The 23,579-nt window shown below is 50.5% G+C and overlaps 1 protein-coding gene across 16 annotated transcripts in view; it reads right to left on the reverse strand.

Annotated features, from left to right (window-relative positions):
- The window catches only part of EPB41L1 (erythrocyte membrane protein band 4.1 like 1), a 116,123-nt gene that overhangs the window by 55,727 nt on the left and 36,817 nt on the right, over window positions 1-23,579 (reverse strand). For 2 of the 16 annotated variants that reach the window (XM_054573816.1, XM_054573808.1), the window contains exon 1: window positions 12,500-12,710. The exons of the other annotated variants lie outside the window; for them this stretch is intronic. The gene's annotated coding sequence lies outside the window, so the exon portion shown is untranslated. Of the gene's footprint in view, window positions 1-12,499; window positions 12,711-23,579 lie in introns of those variants that run through there. 16 annotated transcript variants of the gene reach the window in all.

Here is a 23,579-nt window from a genome sequence, read left to right on the forward strand (position 1 = left end):
AAAAGGTTGCATGTTTGATTCCCAGTCAGGGTGTGCAGGGGAGGCAACCAATCGATGTTTCTGTCTCACATCAATGTTTCTCTCTCCTCTCTCTCAAATTAATAAACATATCCTTGGGTGAGGATTTTTTAAAAAAAGATAATTCAATCTGCTCTTTTATAGATGATACCCAGAGAGGAAAAGACTTGAGTGACAGACATTTCCTCAGACAGGTTTCCCTAGTCCTTCCCACCCCCTCTCCTCCCCACCCAGCCTCCTTACTCCCCAGATCCCAGCTATTCAAGCAAACCTCAAGGCAATCTCCTTGAAGGAGAAAGCACTCAGGTCCAAGGAAGTGGCATAAGCCACCAGTGAGAACCATGGCCAGGGCTGTTAGATCAACAATGTCTCATCCACTCCAAAGAGTTTAAAAAGATAGAAAATATCTGAATGAAAAAGCATGATACACAACGGTTTGTAAAGACTGATCCTATTTTGATCAATTTATATACACTGGTACAAAGGATCCAGCAAAATATTAAATTTGGTTGTTTCTAGACAGCAGGAATATAGATTATTATTTTCTCTTCTTTTTGCTTAATAGTAGCTCTCAATTCTTCTACTATACTTGGAGATTTTTTCTTGTTTTTAAACATTTTTTTATTGTTATTCTACTACAGTTGTCCCACTTTTTCCCCCTTTGCCCTCCTCTGCCTAGTCCTCCCCCCTCCGGCTCCCACTCTCAATCTGCACGCTGTTGTCCATGGCCGTGGGTCATTCATACATGTTCTTTGACTTAAAAACATTAGAGGTTGCCCGGGCAGGTGTGACTTAATTGGTTGGAGCGTTGTCCCGTAAAATCAAAAAGTCATGGATTCGATTCCGGTCAGGGGCACATTCCTGGGTTGTGGTTTGGTTCCAGTTATGGTACGTGCAAGAGTCAGCTGGTCAATGTTTCTCTCTCACATCAATGTTTCTCTCCCTTGCTCTCTCCCTCCTCTCCCTCCTCTCAAAAATCAATACGCATGCCCTCAGGTGAGGATAAAAAATAAATAAAAATAAATGTTTCACAACAATAAAAAAATAAAAACATTAGAGGTTAAAAATAAATATTTTCAATGCACATGGCTTGGTATAAGAGCATGAGAAGGGGATGAAGTCTGCTTAAACTTTACAATTTTTTCACTAATTAAAAAGAAAAATAATATTTTTTTAAAAAACCCTATGATGAGATCCTCATTTCACAAGTCCAGGGATAACGGCATGGCTCTCTCACTAGGCCACAGAAAACGAGCCAAGAACCTGGCCATGGCTTCTGCTACAGCCAGTCACGTGGGCACAGTTCTGCCCAGGCCCAGGTCAGCACCGACTGATGGAGCCAATGGGTAGCCAGGCTGGCCGGCCACCACAGGGGACACCGGGGAAGCATGTGCTGGTTCCTATGGCACCCATTGCTCCATGGGAGGATGACGCTCACTTGGGAAACAGTTAAACAACAGGCACAATGTGACTTAGTGTATGTTTCAGGCTCTAGAAGATTCTGGAGATCTGGTGATAGAGGACAGGGCCTGCAGTTCTTAAAGAAGGGCTTTAGGGTAGGGAATGGAATGAGAGGTGGAGTCAGGCTTTGAAAAACAGGAGAATTTAGACAGGAGATGGCAAGGAAGGCATTTGGGTTGAGTCATCATGTGAGCAAATGCCCAGAGACGGGAGCAGGTAGCGCTGTGCAGAGGACAGACAGGAAGCCTTGAATCCTCAGAACAAGAAGCCTATAAAGGTGAGCGTCAAGCAGCCTGGCGGGAGGGACAGGATGGAGTTGGGGAGAAGTGAAGGAGCTGGGGGTGGTACAGGCAGCCTTGCAGGAGTCAGAAGCATGACTCCGCTGGGAAGGGCAAGACTCCCATCACTCCGTGCTGCTCCGGGCCAGGCCAGGGTCAGGGACTTCACAGTCATTTCATGGATGCCTCGCAGGGTGGCAGGGCAGGGATAGAACTAGGTCAGGCAGACCTAGGTCAGACAGGTGCCGACCCAAAGCCTGGCTCCACCACTAGCTCTCTCTGTGACCTTGAACAAGTGACTTCACTTCTCTGAATCTAGGTAGCCTTGTCAGAAAACACGAGGTACGCTTCCCTCCCTCTCAGGGGAGTGATAGAGATTCAGGGAAACAACATCGAGAGAGTGCTTAGCATGGCTTGCACCCAACAGAACCTCCCTGAGAGAGAGGGACTATAATTACAAGCAGTAACGGAAGGCCGCAGTAGGGAGGGGTCTGAGAACCAGGAGCTCAGAAGTGCCCACCCAGAATGGATGGAGAAAGAGACGTTCTAAGAGACGGAGATTAGCAAAGTCTAACTGATGACACTAAATACGAAAACTGGAATGTGTGGGATTAGCAAAGGGAGAGGTCAGCCAGAGAAGGAAATGCTGATGATGCCCATGCCAGCCCTTTCTGGAGAAGAGTGGCCCAGTGAGGCCCAGCATGCATACCTGGTGGGCTTGGCTGGGGCCAACCCTGCAGACCGTCAGCATCTGAGGCCCTTCAACATTGCAACTACCTGCTGGCTCGCCCTCCAGGGGCACTAAGCAGCCTTCATATATTGTGCTTTCCATCTGCGTGGACTTCTGGGAGAGGGTGTTCTAGCCTGGCTGAGGCAATATCCACTGTACTGCTCATTAAAATGAATCAACAGATTTATACATCAGGCTCTCCAACCTGGGTTAGCATGAGTCAGCATCCCTGAGTCCCATAACTTGGATATTTTTTTTTCTATTCTCACAGCCACTGCTCAGTTACAAGCCACTCTGCCTCGTGCCTGCATGGCCACCCCAGCCTCCTCCATGGACTCCCAGTGGCCACTTGGGCTCCCCTAGTGTTTATTCTCCACAGAGGAGCCACAAGGACCTTTTCAAAACTCCAACTGGATGCAGTCTTTAAAACCTCCAGTGACTTCCCATCAAAATGCAAACTCTTCATCAAAGCTACAGGTCACTGCATATGGCCCCTGCATATCAGCTCCCACTGCTGCCTGTACCCTACTGCCACCATCACTGTGAGCCTGTCACACCAGCCTTCTGTCTCCTCCTCAACCACACCAAGCTCACCTCTGCTCTGGGGCTTTGTCCTTACATGGAACCTCTGTGTGGACAGTGGGCTTGTCCCCTGTGTTGGCCATGGCAGCTCTCACCCTTCACATCTCAATCTGCGTACCCCTTGACCATTCTGTCTAAAGTGGATTCCTACCCCTAGTTTCTCTTGGTTATAACATGCTCATTTTTTGTTTGTTTTGGTTTTTGTTTGTTTGTTTGTTTTGTTTTTTGCCATTTTAACATTTTTAAGAATAACAACTTGGGTTCCTTAATTGCATTCACAATGTTGTACAATCACCAATACCTATTTCCAAAATCTGTCATCACCCCAAAGAGAAACTAGCCATTTAGCAAGCATGCTGAATTTTTTCCGTAATAACTATCACAAACAAAACTTATATTTATTGATTGATTTACTTGTTTCTATTCCTTCTCTAGAATATAAACTCCATAAAGACAAAACTTTGTCTCATTCGCCATTACCCCTGGGGCTTAGTGCAGTTTTGATAAATAACAACAACAAAGCTATTTTGCTATTTGCCAGGCACTGATCCGAGCACTTTACATCAGTTAACTCATTTGATCTTTATAATGACCTATAATAGATATTATCTCCATTTTACAGAGGAAGAAATTGAGAAGGAGCTTGACCAAGACCATACAGGTAGTAAATGGCAGTGCCAGAATTTAAGCCCAGGGGTCTAGTGTCAGATGGATGGGCAAATGGACAAACACAGGGGTGATGGGTGGATGGATGGAATACAAACAAGACAATTTTTAAGTCTTCTCAACTGGGGACTGGGGATGAGAGACCAGGGCTGCATTCACCTCGGGAGCCTTTCTGGGCACCAGCCAGCCAGCCTGTCCTGATGACTTATCGGCTCTTAAGCACCTGACTTTTCTATCCCAAGTCCTGATGTTATCATCCTTATTTTACTGATGAGGACACATAGGCCCAGAGAGGCGTACCAGTTTGCCCAAGGTCATATGGCTGTGCCAAGTCTCTGACTCCCAAGTCCACCCCCCTACATGGCATTTCAGCAGCTGCAGAGGGGTCTGTCCTGTGTTCATTTCTGCCGGGGTGAGGCTGGCTATGGAAAAAACGCCCCAAGTTTGAAAGGCTGGGAAAAGCTGAACTCAGGTCAGGACCACTGCTTGTTTCCGTCTGCCACTTCTTATCTGAGGGGCCTCGGGTAAGTTGCTTCCGCTTTCTGACAGCCCCTGTTCTCTCACTGCAGAAAAGGGCCATATGGATGAAGGGTGTTACAGAGAAGAAAAGCACTTTAAAATACAACAGCTAAAGTCACAGTAAATACAGAGAGTATATTATAGAGATGTTTACGACGTGTGTACCGGAAGCACGCCTCTGCACGCACATGCACCACAGTGGAACAACACTGGGACACATACAGCCACATGTGTCCACAACCATGAACAATTACTCCCTTGACAGTAAGGTTGTCTCTTCTAAATCCTGGGCACTGACGGCGTTGGCCCAGGCATTCCTGGGAATTCTGAATCAGGTAGAAACAAATGATAGGAAGGAGTGGAAAGAGAAAAAAATGGACAGGGTGTGGGAGACACCAAAACACCAAGAGAATGCGAGGCAGAAAGTGAAATTCTTCTGTTCTGAATGATGTTTCCATAATCACAGTTACCAAGATAACTGTTCTTTTGCGGGAGCAGTCAGGGAATCCATCTCCCCCATCCCCCTACACCCGTGCTTCCTGCGCTGTCTCCATCTGCAGACCCAGATCCATGCCCCAGCTCAAAGGAGCCCCTTGAGCTCCCCTGCCTGCTAACTTGTGGTTGATTTGGCCAATGGGTGGTGCTGACACGAGGTCAGGGGGTGCAAGGACAGAGAGGTCGAGGTATATCTTCCCAATTACCGCCTGTGGCTCTGGCAGTGGCTGAGTCCCTCTGTGACAGCTCCTTGCACAAGCCCAGTCATCACTGAATTCTGGGAACACTGTCCACTCCCTCTGCTCATTCAGGCCGATGGGAGGTAGCAGCTTCTCGCGCTTTAACAGCTGCTGTCACCGTTAGTTTGTAGGAGCTCCTTGTGGTTCCCTTAACCCTGTCCACACCTTTCTTACCAATTAACTCAGTTGAAGCATCTGATGCAGATACCATAATAAAATTCTATTTTCTTCCAAAATCTGACAGGTATACCTCCTGACACTAAATACAATACGAATTAGAGAGGGAGAGAAAGAGAATCCAGGAAGAAGCAGTATAATCTAGTGGTTAAGAATAAGATGGGAAACAAGGAGACCTTGATCCAGTCCCTGAACCTCTCTGTGCCTGTTATGTTCATCTGTAAAATCCTGATGATAATCTGGCCTCTCTCCAGGTTTACCATGAAAATTGAATCAGATCATGCCTGTAAAGCACTTAGCACGCACCCAAACCCACACTCAGTGCTCAGGAAATAGTAGATAGTCTCATCTTCGGTATTACATCTAAAGGCTGAAATGTTAACAACAGCATTCTCTTGGAGAAGGAATTACTGACTTTTTTTCCTTTTTAGGGGTTCTCTGTCTTTTGCAATTTTTCTATGAACATGTATGATTTTCTGTTCACATGAGTCAGAAGAGAAAAAAAGAATTAAAAGAAAAATGAGAGAGAGAGAGAGGCTATTAAGACATATTGTTTCCCCCTGGAGATGATGCTACTTCCACGGGTATGTCCCCAGAACGGAACATTCACTTCCTGGAGTGACAAACTCAGGGTGGATGTGAATGAAATGACTGCTTGCAATGAGGGAGGAGTGCAGGGGGTGAGAGCTGCCCCTGTGCTGCCTCCCAGCCAGGCCCAGGAGCTCCTGATGGATGAAGAGGAGTTGAAGTGGGAGCCGGGCCACCGTGGTTCTTACTGCTGCTCAGGTCCCACATGCCAGTGGGGAGATGGCAATTTGTCAGAGGCTTGTGGTGCTCATGGGCACTGCGTTAAATAAAACCAAGCAATGTGAAGAGGCTGCCACCCGTTAGCACTGGCTTCTTGCCCAAAGGTTTCACATGCCACCACGGAGCCACAAACTGATGTGCAGTTGTGGGCCCAGGACCACGTGACAGGCCCAGAACTGCGGAGTAACAGCACCAGAAAAGAGAAATGCCTCCCGCTTGGACCACACTGATGACTGCAGAGGCAAACAGAGGCCTCCCTGTAATGGGGCATCCTCTGAGAGCCGGCTTTGAGCTGGCTCTCTTCCAGGCTTTGTCTCATCGGAACTGCAGGAGGGCCAAACAGGGTAGGTGGGCTCATTCCCAAGGCTGGCTTGGCTGACCAAGGTCACACGGCTAATCAGACTGGGTAGAGCCAGGGCTAGGACTGAGGTCTGTTGGCTCATGGTCCCATGCTCTTCCCCCTCAATCCTGCTACAGCCCACGACCTCCAACTTGCTGTCAACCATGTAACCAAAGCTACTGTTGCTCTGGATGTAGAAATAATAACAGCAGTATCAGCCCCTCCCACATGCAAGGCACTTGACAATTTAAAGGATCCTTTTAAATTTCACGTGGACCTCAGTGATCAGCAGTGGTGAGAGGGAGCACAGAACAGCAGTTACAAACACGGGCTTTGCACCAGTTTGAATCCTGGCTCCACCGGCTTGGGGACCTTGGGCCACGTTGCTTAACCTCTCTGAGAGCCAGTTCGAGCATGTACAGTGAGAATAAACCCTCTACGTTTCCACGGTGTTTGGTGAGAATTAATGAGACTGTACAGGAGCTCACTCTGGCACCATGTTTGCCATATAGTAGACACTCATTAAGTGGCCACAGTGGCTCCCATCAGTAAGGCCATCTGCACCACACAGATGGACAAACTGAGGTCCAGAGACTGTAAAACACTTGCCCAAAGACACTCAGGGTAGAAGCCGCAGCAGGGCCCAGGCAGCCACTTACAGTGTCCAAAGGGAATTTGAAAATTTCATAGGTAAGCTCCACACTGGGTGAGTGAAAGAGGGGTTTCCCCTGGACATCCTCCCCGGTTGAGGGTGACACAGGGGTCTTGTCCCAGCAGTCCAGCCCTCCTCGGCCTTGCACCCTCAGGCTCTGTGGGGAAGGCAGGAGAGGAGGGAAAGGAGAGGGGAGAAGCAGAAGATCTTTCCGGACACCTCTCAAGTCTCACAGTTTATGACCCTTTCTCTCACTTGATTTTAATTATTTAAACACCGTAAGACTTGACTGTCAGCTTTATTTAGAATACGGTAAAATTGGAAGCAACTCTAAATGTCCAAATTAATGAGGTTGTATCCATTACATTCATTATAAAAGTATTATATACCTATCATGAATATTTTTGAGATAGATTTTATATATAATGACATGGACAGATGTTGATATAGCATTAAATGGTAAAAAAAAAAATGCAAGTTGAAAAATAATGCAATTTATGGTCCCATTCTCATATGCGCTACCGTAGGCCTAGAAATACACTGTGAGGGCGCGTCCCGCACTGCTGCTGGCCACTTCTTGAGAGAAGGATTTTAGTTGGGAGCCTAGGAGAGAATACACTTCTGAATTATGAGGATTTCTTTTGTAATTAAAACTAAGGAAAAACAAATGTAAAATTTAAAAAAGATTTCTTTTGGTCAGTCTTATTTACTTCCCATAGTACCTGCTCAAACTCCATTTCTGCCTGTGAGCACAGTATCTATGGTCATACCTGATTTTACAGCACTTTAATCTGAGTGCTCATAATTTTATGGGGTTTTTATTTCATTTAACATTAATTTGTATCAGAAATATTTCCACATTCTTATGTTATCACAGCTAACATTCATGGGTGTTATACTGTGTACTGGGAATTTTATATGCCTTAAAACATTTAGTCTGGATAACAATCCTAAAAGGAGGTACTTGAACTATCCACACTACAGATGGGGAAATTGAGACTTAAAAAGATGAATTTCCCAACACAACAATAGTAAGGGCAGAAATTAGACTGTAGCCCTGGTCTACGTGCACCCCAAGTCTTTGCTGGGAACCTCTCTGCCCTGCTTCCTCAGTGAGAAGAATGTGGCAAGTAGAAATGAGGAGACTCAGTGGGTCTTACTATTTCTATGACCCTGGACAAGTCACTTCTCCCCTGCTTCCTTCCCTCAAACAATCCTTTCACCAAACAAGCATTTGCAAATCACTGAGCTACATGCTGAGGATACAACAATGAGTAAATTATGAACCCTGTCCTCATGGAGACTAGAGCCGAGCCTGAATCTCTTCATGCACAAGAAGCATATAATCCTCGTCCCACCTCTGTCACAGGGACATGTGAAATGAAATGACATGAATAAAGGATGCCAAAGAGCTTCACAAGTGCACAGCTCCATATGCTGTGGGTAAGTATTTCCATGGCTGTTCACGGTTGCATATTATTTTATCCACTGGATGTTCCAAAATGTTCTCAATCATCTTCCTATTGTCAGGCACTTAGTCCCAATTTGCTGCTATTATAGAGGAGGCTCTGATGGGGATTCATGCAAAGAAAATTACTCAAAAGAGGAAAAAATGGCAAATACACAAAGAAGATGCTGCAAAACCTTAGACGAGTCCTTCATCTTAAACTTACGAGGCCACAAACTGAAGTCATGGCCCTGGTGGCCTCTCCCACCCCAAGCTGCTCCAAACAGATGAGCCGCACACCACCCGAGGGGACAGACATCTTACTGTGGTTTCAACCTTCTTCCTGCCCCAGTCCTCCGAGTCCACAGGGTTGGTTCTTTCCTGCAAGGCCACATCCACGCCCCTCCGTGTGGTTCTTACAGTTGTCAAAGGGACCTTCCCAAACGCAGCTCTGTCATGCCCCAGTGCATGTTATATGCAGAGCAAACACCCACAAAGTTTCCCAAAGCCCCTGGGCTCCTGTCAACTGAAAACACCTTAGCCTGATGTTTCAGAGGGATGGAGGGTGGGGAGAAGTCACGTGGACCAAGTCCCTGTGATGTGCCAGCCCTGCGCTAGGTCCTCCACGTAACCACCACCAAATGTGGGCTCTGTGAGATAGGTGTGTCTGTCCACATTTTATAGATGAGGAAACTGAGGCTCAGAAAAGCTAAGTGATATGCCCAAGGCCACGCGGTCATACACAGCAAAGCTGTGACTAGAGCCTAGATCTGGTGGATTTCAGAGCTTTGCCAAAAGACCCAAACACAAGCTGACTTTCTGAGTCACCTCCCAGCACCCCCAGCCCCCTGCACCATCTGCTCCACGCGCACCAGACATCTGTTCTTCTTCAAAGGCATCCCAATTTCCTTCCCCTCCGACTTGGGGAAGTGGGTGCCCTCCCCCCGAAACTATCAGAATTCCACTTGGTCTTTGGTGCCCAGAAGGCTTCTCTGATCACCAAAATAGGACTCCATGTTCAGCGCATGCTATAGCTCCCCCGTTCCCTTTCCTGTGTCGTGTCTGTGCCTCCCGGATAGACCATAAGCCCATTAGGAACACGGCTCTGACCCACACTGCCTGGGTGTGAACCCTGTCTTCCCTGAGACCTATGTGTGACCTTGAGCAACTGTCTTCCCCTTGCAAAGCCTCAGCTCCCTCGATCTGTAAATGTGAAGAAAAATTCCTATCTCATGGGGTTTTGTGAAGCTTGTGTAAATTATACAGGTTAGCCCTTAAAACAGTGCCTGGAATGTAGTAAGTGCTCAATAGATGCTGCCTGTTACTGGTCTTATCCACAAGCTTCCCACCCACAAGGAAGTGGTGGTGCCAGCCTACTCCCATTCCCAAGCCACCCACCCAGGCTCAGGTCCCCTCCCTACATGGTCCCCTCTACAAAGTCCTAGCTGATGCCCTGCATTCCCACCCTCTTGTTTTCCGGTCACTGGGGTCCTACCTAATGTGGCACAGGGTAAGTGTCAGGGCCAGCCAGTCCTCCCTAACGGCCAATGGTCCAAAGCATCCCCCCTTCTAGTAAGCCCTGGCCAGGAAGCAAAGCGCCAAGGCCGACCTCTCTCTCAGGCCTCCCAGCCAGCACCTCGCTGCCCCTTCCCCGCAGGACCACAGGGGCACCAGGGCCACAGAACCACCCTCATCCCACAGTCCAGACACACAGGCCTCTCCACCTGGACCAACCCTGGCAAATCAGTTGTGTGGCTCTGCTGGACACCCACCTGGTTCTCGCAGACACTGCCCCAGGTATAATGTCATGGCGGAAAGAGGGGCTCTGGACCTGCACAACCCCACCCTTTCCAGCTGTGTAACCTCAGGCAAGTGACACAGTCTCTCTGAGCCTCAGTTTCCCACCTGTAAAAAGTGGACAGTAATAGCATCTACCTCACAGGGTTGCCGTGAGATAATGCAGATCACCTATTGCACTATGTGGTATACAGTAAGTACTCAATACATGCCTTCGCTCAGATTTTATAATCATTACTCCAGGTAGAGATTAATCATCCCCTTTTAATAATGCAGACGCACAAGCCCAGAGGTGCTCACAGCGCTGTCCATGCTGAAGCTCACGCAGAGGCACTTCCCACCTGAGACCCCCTCCACAGCCCCAGGAGGCTCAGGTCCAGAACAACCCTGGGCACCCGGCATCCTCTTGGCTTTGCGCACTCTCAAGAGGGTCCAGTGCTCCCGACTACCCATTGCCTCAGCCCTGGCCCATTATCTGTGAAGCAGTCTAGCCTCTCCTCCTCACATTTTCAGAGCAAAGCCTGGGGGTGGGGGGTGTCAGTATAAGCACCTCCTAAGTGGTAACCTCAGGACCCAGGCTCCAAGGCCCAGCCCCTGTCAGGGTCCTGGGTATGGGACAGTCACAAACAGAGAAGCAGGCATTTGGGCTACAAGAACCCCCAAAGCAAGAGACAGAAGACCTGGTACATTAGTGCTGGCTCTCCCACTCAGCTGCTACATGACCTTGGACAAGTCACTCTTCCTCTAGTCCAGGCCTCATTCAACCTTTCAATATTTATCAAGTGAGGACTTCAGGACCAAACGCTCTTCTCATGTGAGTTCTGTGGAAGCAGCCCTCCATGAAGCTCACAGAGCTGGGCCCAGGGAATGGCCCGGTAGCCTGGGAAGGGTCTTAATAGGAACAATGCCCACTGCACTTATCTGCCTTCAGGTGCCCCTCAAGGGACCATGCTCTGCACACCACACTGTTCATGGTGTCACTGGGCAGGCATGACCTCAGGCTGGCCAGCGGAAGCCTGCTCCATCCCTACACAGAGCTGGCAGAGCCTCCTTGGGCCACCGTGGCTCAGAGAGGAGGCTGGCACAGGCTGCCTCTGCCGCAGCCTCCATCTGGAGGGACTGGATGGGCAGGCGGGCACATAGCCACCTCTATTCTCCACTCCCTTGCCCAGGACAGGCAGCACTGAGTCTTCCAGGAGCTTCTGAGGGCACCATCACAGTCCTCGGCTTTCAACCTGGTCCTACTGCCCTGATTCTGGAAGACTCCTAATGCTGGAGGTGGGGGCAGGAGAGATGGAGCAGCTGGACCCCTTATGGCCCCAGCGAGGTCCTAACTCTAGTCCTCCTATACTCCCACCTTTGGGTGCAGAGGAGGTGCTGTGTGGATCCAGAAGTGAAGGCAGGAACACGTGGTAGTGTCTCTCCCCCAGCAACGCATCCTCAGAGCTCCGGGGGAAAAAGCAGGGACCGTGGCCGGCAGGCAGCGGAGGGAGGCCAGCATACTCAGAACTCTTTCCCAGTCCTTGTCCAGTCCCTCAAGATTCTCATGGATCTCCCCAGGCCACAGCTCTGCCTGGCAGTGGCTTCAGCACCCAGTAAATATCCTAGTGAATGCCCCCCCCAGGTCTATCCCCAAGATCCTAGCCTCTTGGGCCCCTGGTCACCTCAAAGTGTGAAGGTGCCAGACACAACTGGGACCCTTAAGTCCTCTCCCTCTAATCAATGGGGACGATTGCTGCCAAAACAATGCCAAGCCAGGCCCACAGACATTCTGGGGGTAAGGCCCATCCCCCAGCTTGGGGGGGCTTTGAAGCGGGGTGGGGCAGAAAGTGAGCCTGGAGTGGGGAAATGCCTGTACGTTGGGGGTGAGGGCAAGGGCAGGAGCTCCCAGCATCCCAGCCTCCAGCCAAACCAAGAGGCTACCCTGCAGCACCTGAAGCTGGGTTGGGGAGACCCCGAGAGCGCTCGACCTCCAAGGAGGCGGTAGAAGTGGTCTCCGAGCAGAATGGACCAGCCGGGAGGAGGCCAGCAACCTTCCATCCCCACAGCCAGCACCAGCCCACCGCCTCCCCACCTCTCTCTCCAGGCCTTGGGGAGGCTGCAGAGCTGGGAGATAGGGAGGAACAGCAAGGACCACCCCCACACTGGCCAGGGAACCAAATGCCTGAAAACTCAGTTCCTCCCGATCTTGCCCCCCCAGCCCTCCCCCAGGGCTGGAGTCTGGGCCTACAAGTGCCGAGCCGCCTCCCCCACCACCACCACTTCCACCTGATCTTCCCCCATGTGCCTACCTGAGCCTGGAGGTCTCCATCTCGGCAAGTCTGAGTGTGGGGCGCCCCCTCGGTTCCTCGGGGTGGCAGGCCTCCGGGCGGGGCGCGCGGTGAGCTCTGCGGAGCAGCCTGTTCCGTGACACCCCCGCCCGCTGATGGATGCCGACTGCAGCAGCGGCGGCTCGGCGTGCGCCGGGGGCTGGGCACTGTGCCCACAGCCCCGGGCCTGGCTCCCAACGCACGGCCAGCCCCCGCCCGCGCCTGGCCTCCGCGCCCAGCCCGGGAGCGGCTGCCGCGCGCCTGCCTGCTCCCTCGGGCCGCCCTGCCCCTGCCTCCGCCTCCTCTCTGCCTGTCTCCCTCTCTCCCTCTCTATCGCTCAGGCTCCCAGGCCTCCTCCTCCCTCCAGGGACTGCCACAGCGGCAGTTCCGGATCACTGCGGGACCTTGCATCAGAAGCCAACTCTTGGGGTCTCCGCTGTCCCCACCCGGCCCAGGCGAGCCTCGGCCCTCCTAGCTGGGCCAACCCCTCTTGGGGGCTCAGCAGGGAGAGAGGAAGGGGGACAGTAGACGGAGGGGGGAGGATCCCTGACTTAGAAGTGATGACTCAGTCTCAGTGGGCCTTCCCAGCCCACCTAACCAGACACCCTTGCTTCCCAGGCAGCACAGCAGGGCAGTCTCCCTGGGACTGAAGGCTCCTCCCCTACCCAGGAGGAGGTAATGTGCAAATGTCTCCTGGGATCCTGGCTGATTCTGTGCGTACATTTGTTCACGTGTGCATGGGTGGCAATGACCGTAAGTGTAATGGTGGGGACTGGGCCCATGTACATGCATGAGCATGTGTTGAATGTGCACGCAGGCTGCAGGAAGGTGGTGGTAGGGGCCCAGGGGCCTGGGGCACTGAGGTCACAGCTCAAAACCAAGTGAAGCCCTGTTCCTCCCCTCCAGCAGCACTAACTCAAAAAGCTGGTCCAACCATAGCACCTCCACCTCAGTCAATCAACAGGCCAGGACCTCAAATAGCGGAGGACTCTGAGAGGAAGAGGGCCTGGGTTCCAATCTAGCTGGGTCACTGGCTCAACCAGTACCTTTGGGCAAGGTGCTTTCCTCAGTTTGCAGACAATGAAAGAAAGGGATGGATGTAGCCGTCTCTAGGGGTCCTGGTTCTCTACAGGAAGGCCTAGAGAAGGCGGGTAACCCACAGTGTGAGCTCCAGAAATGTCTGCCCATCGGTCTGCATTTGCAGCCCACATGGCCCTACTCCCTAACCATCCCCGCCCCCTGGCATGCACATTTATTCTTTCAATTCTTCAAATAATTCCTGAGTACCTATTATGTGCCAGCCAGAGTCCTAGGCACCAGAATCCACCAGCTAGAAACCACAGATGCACAAAGCTGGGAAGAAGATACGCGCAAGGCCATCTGTCCCCCAATGCTGCAGTTTCCTCAGAGTCGACCTCGCCAGAATCCAGCTCTGCTCCTGCACTCCAGGGCAGATAACTCCTCCCTCCCAAAGTGGCCGCTCTATCATGAAGTTCCACCTGAGGCTCTAGTACCAACACTAAGGCCTCCACAAAAAGAGGTTGGGCCTTCTACCCAGCACCCCTCCGAGAACTCAAGACAGCAACGGTTCTCCCCATCCCTGAACCTGAAGCTGGAGGCTTCTCTTCTCCAACTTCACCACAATGAACTCCTCCTCCAGATTTTCCAAGACATTGCTTCCGGTCCCTTCACTCTCCCTGCTGCCCACTAGGCTCAGGAGTGGGCAGAGCAGAAGGATGCCAGCTCCTCCCAGTCCCAGAGAACATACCCTCCCTCCAGACGGGAGACCAGGAGATGGACAAATCAACCTGGGGCCAATTCACAGAAGGACCAGAGACCTGCTGCGCAGACTTGCTTACAGATTTCCTCCGGTGCTTTGGACTTTTCATTCCCCAGTCTCCCCAATTCAGTTCTTCCCAGAAACTCCCCAGGCCTTCAGGGGCGTGGCCTTGGGCAAGTCACTTTGCCAGGTGGGGGTGCTCTGAGTTCAGTTCTCTCTACATTTATTCATATGAATGAATGAATGAATGAATGAATGGATCAGAAAACTCAGGAGTTATACCGGATGAGCCTATTGTTTCATGTGCACATCTGCTAAGAGATTCTTGACTGCCTGCCTTCAAGAATTTTTATTCCAAATTGGCTCAGCGTCCTCTGCTTGCAGGCCTTCCCAACTCTGGGCTCTTGTTGGCATCACAGAGCTGCATGGCCAAAGCACTCTGTTTCTCTGCTTCCTGGGACCCTCCTCCCCTCCCTTCCTCCCCCAAGCAGGAGCCCTCCCCCTTCCTCCTCCCCTGGGGCAGGGCCACTTTCCCACCCTCCTCAGCTGGATGGAGCCTCTCACTTTCCCAGACAAATCCAGGCTACGTTCCAAAGACCAAGGCAGGACGTTCCCAGACATCATTCTGGATTTATACCCAAAGGTCCCATTTTACTTCAGGTCAGGGAGACCACACAGAAAATTTAGGCTGCTTCTATTATCATTATTTCTATTTCTTTATTATTATTATTATTATTATTTATCGACTAATATTTCTCTTACCATTTTCCAGTTTGTAAAACACTTTCATGGCAATCTTCATATCTTACATCACCCCTCACTTTATAAATAGGCAGGCTGAGACCCAGAGGGGTGAGTGACTTGTCCAAGGTTACAACAAGGTTACACCGTAACACAGGCTCAGTGGACCAGACACTTTCCACTTTACCCTACAATAATTTTTTCTAGAGAAATCTGGTTGGGGCAGGAGGGGAGGCTGGGGCACTCTCTGAAGAATACCGGACCCTTACGAGCATCAATTAAAATTGCTACCCCAGCTACTCGGCTGCCTTTATTCCCCAGGCAGGGAAACTGAGACATAGAAACAACCCAACCCAGGGCCCCATTTCATGAATGCCACCGTGCACAAATGCAAGGAGGAAGAGGACCCTCCCAACAATGGCGAGCATCTCTTCGGTGTCCTTAGTTCTGAATTCTGCTTCCAGCCCTGGCTCTATCACTTCTTTCTGTTACTGGGGCAGATTATTTGGCCTCTCTGAGCCTCAGTGTTCTCACCTGTGAAGTGGGAGAAATTCTTCCTGCCCTATTTCTGTTATGGGGTTGCTGTGATGGGAGGTCAGCAAATGCTGGTAGAGGTGAAGGGACAGGATCCCTCATCTCCTCTCTGGTCTGCCTAGACCAGAAGGTAGGAGAAATTCTTGATGGTGCAAAAGAAAGCCAGAGAAAGGATGGAAATGGTCCACTCCATTGGCTGAGAAGGCAAAGCACATAGTGTGAGCCACAGGCCTCCCCCAAGGCCACTGGTGGGCAGAGACTAAACCAAACACTTCGGGCAAGGCCCCTCCCACCCCCCTTTTATCTTGTGAATGAGAAAACCAAGGCCCTGAACAAAACAGACTTGCCAAGTTCACCCCATGTAGCCAGTGGTCTCTGCCAAGGTCAGTGGTTGGTCTCTGACTCCCAACAGCCAGAGCAGGCAGGGTAGGTGGCAAGTGCTCCTAGCCCAAGGATTTAGACTTTCATTCATCAAGTAGTGACGCTCACAGCTAACATGGGCACTGAGGAAGGGGAGAGAAATTGGGTGGCCTCCGCCCTTGGAGTCGCAATCAGTCCAGTTGGGGGCACGGCCTATAAACCAGTACAAGGGAGGCTACAGTCCGATGAATCACCGTCATTTTCTGCACACTTACTCTGGCACCAAACACATGTTCATTTGTTTCGTCCTTACAACAATTCTCCAGCATCGAAATTATTAACTCTCTTCACAGATGAAGTAACAGAGGCTCAGAGGGTTTAATGACTTCCCCAAGTTCACCCAGAGAATAAATGGCAGGGCCATGTCTGCCTGATGCCAAACCCCAAGCTTCAGCCTTTTTGCTCCCCTCCCTGACTCTAGAACTGTGCTGACCACAAGGATAGCCACTAGCCACAAGCGGCTACTGAGCACTTCAAATGTGGCGCCTGCAAATTAAGATGTACTGTAAGTGTAAAATCCACACTAGATTTCGAATATTTAAAGAAATGTAATAAATCCCATTAATAACTTTTTCTATTGAAATGATAATATTTCAGATGTATTGGTTTAAATAAGTCATTATAAGAATTTTATCTGTTTTTATTTTTTCTCATGTGGCTACTAGAAAACTTCATAAGTGGCACCCTGGCTAGGTGGCTCAGTTGGAGCATCATCCCGTACACTGAAAGGTTGCAGGTTTAATCCCCAGTCAGGGCACATACCTAGGTGGCTGATTCGATCCCTGGTCAGGGTGCTTACACGAGGCAACCAATTGATATTTCTCTTTCTCTCTCTCTCAAATCAATAAAAATATCCTTGGGTGGGAATTAAATAAAGAAAAATTACATAAGTAGCTTGAATGGGTAGTACACATTATATTTCTTCTGGTCAACACAGGTTTAGACGCTCTGAGGTCCGAATCCAGCCCATAGGGCTCAGGAAAGGCTTCCTGGATGAGGGGTAAAGGCAAGACTGTGAGAGGAGGGTATTCCAGGGCAAGAGAGCCACAGGACATCTGGTTTTGGCCCCAGAGGGCTGCAGGGCCTGGGTGGGCTGAGCTGTAGCCCCAGGCAGCTGAGAGCTGGGCCAGCCTCCGGAGGAAGCGACCAGAGCCAAACCTTCCAGAGCAGCGTGACCCACGAGCCGAGCCTGGGAAGTTCTGCCAGATGAGGCAGCTCTTACTAATCCATGACACTCTCTGGAAGGCACTGCAGGGCAGCTGTGTCTGAAGGGAGAAGGCAGGGTAGACAGGTGGTAGCACTCACCTGTCAGGGACCTCTCCCCTGCAGCCGCCCCTACCTCCCCTCCTTCGGTCTCCTCCAAGAAGCCTCTCAGAGAGCACTGCAATCTGCGGGGGCCTGCTAGCCCACACTCTCCTGCATTGGGTCATATACAGTATGGAATGAAGATGAGTCACACAGTACAAAACACTTTTCCATATCTAGTATGGTGGTGTGGAAGATGCTGAGGACAACATTTACCTCTGGGAGGGAGCTAGAGGCAGGGATGGGGAGCTTCATTAATAGTACAGGAGCTGTGTGACCTTGGACAAGGCATTAACCTCTCTGAGCCTCAGTTCCCACCTCTGCAGAATGGGGATAATATCAGCACCATGTCTTCAAGCTCCTAGGAGGATGACATAAAACAATACCCACAAAGGGCTTAGTGTGCGGGGCCCTCAGTCTCTCCAGAGCCTCCAGAGGCTTCCTCTGCTCCAGGGAGTTCACCCTCCTGCCTTCTCCACCCCTGCTCCAGCCAACCTGACCCTGCTGGGCCACGCATCTCATCTCCACTTCTGTATTTGGGGCTCAGTTGTCATTAATCTCTCTGGCTTCTCCAACAAGACTGCGGTCTCTCAAAGGTGGGAATCTTACGTTCTCCTCTGTCCCTCTTCCATCCCTTTCTCCGTCCTATCTCCTCTTCCTTTCCCTCCCCCTCCTCTGTACCCACAGCCAGCCACCCCCACCTCCACACCCCTGTCCCACATCCTGCACAGGCCCAGGCATCCCAGAGGCTCTCACAGCCCCGTCCAGTGGCTTGGACATTAGACCACCATCTTTGGCCAGAAGCACTGTGGGTCTGAATAACTGCACATGCTGGTCTCCACTGAGCAAATCTTGAGGAGCTGGTCCTGCTCTGCTTTCTCAAAGGAGAACCTTCAGTGGGTCCTCATTCTCTGATAAAACAAACCAAACACCTCAGCCTGACTCTCCAGATTGTTCACAGCCTGGTCTCACCTGACTCTTCAGCCTCATCCTTGGGCTCTGTGAGGGGAGCTCTGTCAAACACAATGGTTCTGGGCTCCCACGCGGACAGCATGGCTCTGCCACTCTGCGTTTGCACATGCTCTTTCCTCTGCCTGGGAGACCCTCTTTCTCTCCCCCACGGTCACTTTTCCAGCCATCCTTCCCGACCCCCTCCTCTTTGCAACAACCCCTCCCAGCTGCAAGAAACGTCTTGGCCTATCCCCTCCTTCCTGCCCTCTGCCTTCCAGCCCTGCCCCAGCTCAGCACCCAGCTCAGAACGTGTGCACAGTGTATGTCCCCTGAGACCCATCTGCACTCCCGGAGCTAGAGGCTGGGGGCATGCCGGAGTCAGGAGTTCACCAGGACGCCAGGACACCCCTTAGGCTGCGCTCTGCTGACTCAACTCCCCCTGGGATACACACGCTGACTGCTCCTGGGAAATTAGCCCTCCCCAGGAGGTCTGGGATTCATACTCCTGGGGCCTGAAGACGAAAGATCTGGCCACATTCCACTGAATACAGACGTCCACGCATCTTCCCATCAGGTGCCTGCAGTGTCAGCTGAGATTTGCATCATCACAGCATCACAGATTCCTTACAGTCAGAAGGGACCTCAGAGAGTATCACACAGAGGCCGGGAGCAGTGAGAGGCAACGGAGGCGAAACTCTGCATGTGTGCCTGTGGTCCCAGGTGCCAGAGACGCTGCAGCAACACCATCCATCAATATCGTCACCTCAGAGAGCATTTGCGAGCCCACTACCTGCTGGTGCTGTGCCTAGCAACTTCCATACATTTTCAGTTTTTAATTTCTTACTGCTCTGTAAGGCAGAGATTATATATTCCACCTTGATGTTACAGGGGAGGAAACTGAAGCTCAGAACAATTAAGTCACTAGTTCGAGTTCACACTGCTAGTGGGTAGGGGGGCCAGGATTCAATCCCAGGCATGGCTGACAGCAAAGCCTGTTTTCCTCCATTAATCCTACATACATACGCTTTAACACAAATGTACTATGGAAATGCTGGCTGTGTTTTAGTTCTGGCCTGGGGGTGGGGCAGGTGGTAGTTACACAAGTATATGTAAACTTATGATCTGTGTACTTTCCTGCATCTGTATTATAACTTCAAGAAAGTTTTATCTTTTAAAAAATGTTTTGTCCCAGAGATGAATCTATGCTAGAAGTTTTGGGGGTATAAAATACTCTGTAGTATTAGAGTCTGAAGCCAGAGAGCTGTTTATTTTTTCTTTTCAATCGTCTTCCCATGTCAACAGAGACTGTTCTAAGCACTCATAAATCCCCAAGCCAGAGCAAAAGTTCACTTGCTGTCTGTCCACTGCTCAGAATACAAACATTTTCTTGCAGTTGCATCCCCAGCCCAGGTGCCACCCAGCCAAAACACCGTTTCCAGAAGCCTGCGCTGCTCTGCAGTCTTTGCATCCCTCTCCTCATCCACCCATCTGTGTGGACCAGACGGCCAGCCCAGCCACTGCATAACTGGTTAATCCCCAACTTTAGGAGGCAGCCAGGCAGCAACGTCTGGACATACCCTTCTCCTCGTACCAGGCCAGGCTGGGCCGGGAGGCTGCCTGGGTATGTAAACACAGCCTTCTGTTTGAGCGGCTCCTGCTGGACTCCCCTCGCCAACTGGGCCCTCTGTGGCTTTTATCTTCCTGCCCAAAATAACCATTAGCTTCGATGGTTCTCTGGGCATGAATCAGGCGCCCCTTGTGAGAGCCTGTGGCAGCTTGAGGACAGGAAGGACATGTTATCCATCTCTGTTTCCCCAATGCACCAGGACAAAGGTTTCTGGGATTCAGTGAGCCCTTCTGTGTGCCTGGAAGGACCTGTGCTAGGGAACAAGGGCGCGCTGGAGAACAGTCACGCTCTCTGAAAGCTCACAGTTTGGGAAAAGAATGAAAACACTCCCAGCAGCCGACTACAGTAGAAGGCAAAAGGTACTAAGGTTGTAAGAAAAGGATAAAGTGTTTTGGGAGTTCAGAGGAGACAGAGATTACAGGGGAGCAGGTGTCAAAGAAGGCTCCAAGGCAGAGGCAGCACTTGGGTTGCGCATCAAAGGCAGGGCAGAAGTACAGTCTAGACAGAGGAGCGAGCATGAAACAAGGCCTGGGAAGTGCAGGGTCAATGCAGGAAACACTTCAAATGGCCTAGAGCCTGGGAGGAGGCTGGGGCCGAGGCTGGAGAGGCACGTGGGAGCCTCGAATGGCATACCAACTGGTTCCCTGCACTGACTAGCAACTAGCTGCATGTGGCTATTTCAAGTTAAATTAATTGAAGCTGAGAAAAGGTAATATTCATAGCACATGTGGCTGGTGGACAATGAAGATGTAGAAATTTCCATCCCTGCAGACAGGTCTACTGGACAGCGCTAGTATAAAAAGCAGAGAATCCAGAAGACTTTGAGCAGAAGCGCGGCATGACTGGAGCTGGGCTTTAGGAAGATTAATTTGTCCCCAGTGAAGAGTAGGTGACAGAAGGGTGGCCGAGGTCTGGACCCAGGGGGAGCATTGCAATAAAACAAGAAAGATCAATGACCACTTCTCTTCCCGCTGTTCATCTCCTCCTATCTGTAAGCAGGAGAGCAGAGAGCTGAAACATGACAGCATCACCCACTTCTTAGCGTGTAAATCCTCAGGCCCCACCCCAGACCTACTGAATCAGAAACCGGGGGATTCGGAGCAGCAACCTCTGCTTTCCCCAGCCCTCCCGTGGTCCTGATGTGCACTTAAGTGTGAGGTGCACCTGCACAGAGGCTGGGAGCTCATGCTGGTTCCAGAGCGACGAGTCAGCAGACCTGTCTTCAAGTCCTGGCTCAGCCGTTTACTAGCTGTGCTCAGTCTTGTTTGGGCCTCAGTTTCCTTATAACAATCCTATGCAGTTATAATAAAGATTAAAGGAGTTAGTACATGTACATTTCTTGGAAGAGTGCCTGGCACATAGGGAGTGCTCAATGAGTGTTAGTTATCATGTCTAATCCTCACATGCCACTTCATCTAAACTCCTCTGGTACAAAGCTGAATTCCTCCCACAGACAGTGGACCAGCATCTGTCTCTTACTATTAGCTATGACTTCCTGCCTGTGCATCATATAATTTTCCAAAGCTCACTCTCCCACAGCACCATGTACTTTCTCCAGGCCCAGCATTGGAAGGGGCAGCAGCACTATCTGCCAGGGGGGAGCCTCAAGGCACAAGGGGCGGATTTGATGTGTTCAGCTGACATGCACTTTAAGGAAGCGAGTTAGGAGCTGCCCCATGAGTCTCCCCCTATAAGACCGCCTGGGAGGAGGAAAGCCTGGAAGTGAGCTTTCAGCTGCCACTGCCATCGAGAGCCCTCCGAGCCTGTTCAGTCGGATCCATGCGAGCCCAGAAGAGGACGTGGGGAACAGTCGCTGGGGTCCTGCCCACAGCAGGTAGCTGGTTCCTGATTCAGTGAACCAGTTGGGAGAGGACGGTGTCAAGAAACCGGGATTTTGATCTTGACTGTGAGATCTCACATAGACATTTTTCTTACTGGATTCAATCTCCTCACATATAATGTGAGGGGTTGGACTAGTGTGGTTTTTAACCTTTTATGGGTCATTGTTTTTTTAAAATACAATGAAAACTGCAGAGCTTCTCTGCAGAAAACATGCAGAGACACACATTTTATACCCACACCCCACCCCTATTAAAATTTCAGGCATCAAGGGACGTCATGAAGTCCATGCATAGATCACCCCCTGGGTCCATGGACACTTGCCTAAGAAACCGTGGCTAGAGGGTCTCTAAGAGCCAAGTCAGCTGTATTTAATTTAAAGAAATCCTAAAGATGAGATTTGAAATGGGCTTTTATAGGATTCAGCTGTTGATCTGCTAAACGTTATGTATTCCTCCCCGAGCCTGCTCCCCACCCTGTCATGTTGCTTCCATAGTCTCTCTCCTCTTCCTGTTTCCCCCTGTTCAGCAGGGAGTGATCACATAGTCCTGAAAGACACCCATGCCCCCGCCAGCTGTCTCTGCCACTCCCCCAATAGACAGATTATCCCCAGCTGATGCAGACTCAAGAAGAAGAGCCTGGCCTGCCTCTCATTCCCTCACCCCAGACCCCTGGCTCAGATGCCACCCTTCCCTGCCCCCAGCACACACATCCAGGTGCCTGCCCTCTCTCACTTAGCCATAGCCAAAGAATTGTGCCTCCAGACACTTGGTGGTGCGGTCACCTGGAACAGGCAGGAGTTATTTTTAGAGGCTGAGTGACAGGATGGGTGAGAGCAGTTCCACCCTATCAGAGCCACTGCTGCCACCACCAGCTCTGATGAATCACTACTCACTACGTGAGTGTACACGTCTGGCAGCATGGCCAGAGAGGCTGTGCTGGCTTCAAGAATGAAAGTCTTGAATTGGAACCCATGCTGGTTGTGCCAGGCTGAGCCCAGGGTCACACCAGGGGCAAGGCTGTCCTGCCTGGTCTGGGGCAGCCTACCCAGACCCAAAGCCCAGCCCCGCCCGGCCCCCCCTGACCAATACAGGTCAGGCCACTGCTGCCCAGACAAGCACACCCTGTGCCAGGTCAGCCCCTCCACCAAGCCACCCAAGGGTCTCTCTCTGCCAAAGTCCCTTTACAGTGACTGTGGTTGCCTCTCCCCCCTTCCCAGTCCATCTGAGTGGACCTCCCACCCCCGACCCAGTAAATCGGGCAGACTTGGACAGAATCAATGCAGCTAGCTGCTAGCTCCATCTTCCTGGAGGGGTGCTTTGGAAAAGTGCGTGATAAACCTTAAAAGTGCACAGATCTTTTCACCCAGAAATTCCTCTTCTACGAATTTATCCTGCAGGAACAATGGCTATACACAAAGATATAGCTGTAAGAACACTTTTATGTTGTATACAAGAATCATTTTGTATACCAGAGTCATGTGGAATTAATATAAATGTCCAAAAATAGTACTTACATTATATAAATAGTGATATATACATATCCTGATATACTAACAGCTGCTAAAAAATAATGTCATAAATCTATATATTTCTACATACTCATGTTCATAACATAATACAGAGTGAAAAAAACAGGTAAAAACAGAATGCAACATATGATCAAATTTCTATAAAATATGTATATATGGGAGCATACATAGAAAAAAGTAAACTGGAAGGAAATATACCTCCCAAAATGTTTCCAGTGGTGGTTTTATGACAGTGGAATTATGTCTTTTGTGCTTCTTTGGATTTTGTTTCACTTATTTTCGTGCGTGCGTGCGTGTGTGTGTGTGTGTGTGTGTGTGTGTGAACATATATTAT

This window comes from Pteronotus mesoamericanus, unplaced genomic scaffold (assembly GCF_021234165.1).
Source record: "Pteronotus mesoamericanus isolate MK-2021 breed Mesoamerican mustached bat unplaced genomic scaffold, CSHL_Meso_final contig_25, whole genome shotgun sequence".
Classification (NCBI taxonomy): domain Eukaryota; kingdom Metazoa; phylum Chordata; class Mammalia; order Chiroptera; family Mormoopidae; genus Pteronotus; species Pteronotus mesoamericanus.